We start from the raw sequence: 1,329 nt of genomic DNA, 5'->3' as shown, positions 1-1,329 counted from the left end.
TCAGTCATTCTTGACCTGACTTGAAAAAATGAACTTTTTCACTTCCATAGCCAATCAGTCACAAAGCCAGAGAGTCCCACCTCATAAAGATCCCCACTACATTATCTTAGATTAGACCACCGCCCTTTTTCACCTGGGGGATTGCATTGGCTTCATCTATAGCATTCCTGCTTCTATTTGCACTGCATTCCACTTCATCCTTTTTTTTTTTTTTTCCAATCAAAAGACCTCACGTGTTTATTACTGAACCAACCCACTGGTGCAGAAGCATAATAACAGAGAAACGTCATTTCCTTGATGAAAACACATCTACCTTTCAGGTAGTAGGGAGGTTTACAGAGTGGTGGGATAGGGACACATGACCTTCAGGCAACATAAATGTGTGTCATCTTATGTATGATCCCTTATAGAGCCAGCTTGGTTCTTCTCCAATGCCGCCTCTTGGAAGTTGTATCGGATTTTATTACCAGTTTTCATCTGAATCCACCGGGTAATGGGACGATTCTGCTTTTGTTTCTTGGCCAGGAATCGCATGATCCTGAAAGTCTTGTGAGAAGACATGGCGAGACACAGTCAGCAGCACACAGCATGATGGTGGAGAAAGGAGAGAACCCCACTTCATCCTTTATCCTGCCCAAAAATATCTTTCTAAAAGGCAAACCTGGCCATGTGACTCCAAGATGCCTCATAATCCACTTCTTACGGCTCAGCTTCTGTGACTCTGACCCTCAAACCCTTCACCAGAGTCATTCTGATGGAATAGCTCGTTGTTTCCTGAAATGCCAGACTCTTTCACAACTCTGTGCTTTCTTCAGTCTGAATTGTTCTTCGCATTCTCTTAGAAACTCCAACTGAGCCTCTGAGAGCCAGTTTAAAAACGTTCTCTTATATCAAGCCTCCCCCAACTCTTCTAGCCAAGTTGGTCCTGTGATTTCCAGATGCTTTGCCCCATATTTCTATTTTAGCACTTTCCAGGTCATCTGGTAGTTTAATTTCTCCATTTACACATCGGTTGTCTCCCATAGATTAAAAACTCAGATCATGTCTCTCTTCCTTCTATATTCAGAGTATGTCCATTTCTTCTTTTGTTGAAGTGATTTGAGTGAGGCTCCCGTGGGATTTCAGAGGAAGTTGTATTCAACCTTTCCTTTAATATTCCTTGACAAATTAGAAAGACTCCCTTTTGACATAAGGTCTCTGTCTAATCTTGATGATCAGAAGGGAGGGGAGCCCAAAGTTGTTAGATCACGGATCTTCAGGATGCCAGCTGTTAGCAACACCCACTGAAACCCCAGACTAGAACAGAGAAGGAAAGAGGAAACCACATCC

At 42.8% G+C, this 1,329-nt stretch overlaps 1 pseudogene; it reads right to left on the bottom strand.

Moving 5' to 3' along the window:
- Positions 1 to 404: 404 nt before the first annotated feature.
- On the bottom strand, positions 405 to 561 carry LOC124527990 (60S ribosomal protein L39-like; annotated as a pseudogene).
- Positions 562 to 1,329: the final 768 nt, after the last annotated feature.

This window comes from Lynx rufus, unplaced genomic scaffold, assembly GCF_022079265.1.
Source record: "Lynx rufus isolate CCGP_SWC_20201006 ecotype Redwood Valley unplaced genomic scaffold, mLynRuf1.p SCAF_6, whole genome shotgun sequence".
Taxonomy (NCBI): Eukaryota; Metazoa; Chordata; class Mammalia; order Carnivora; family Felidae; genus Lynx; species Lynx rufus.
The sequence above is the reverse complement of the archived record's forward strand: the minus strand, read 5'-3'. Positions and strand labels throughout refer to the sequence as shown.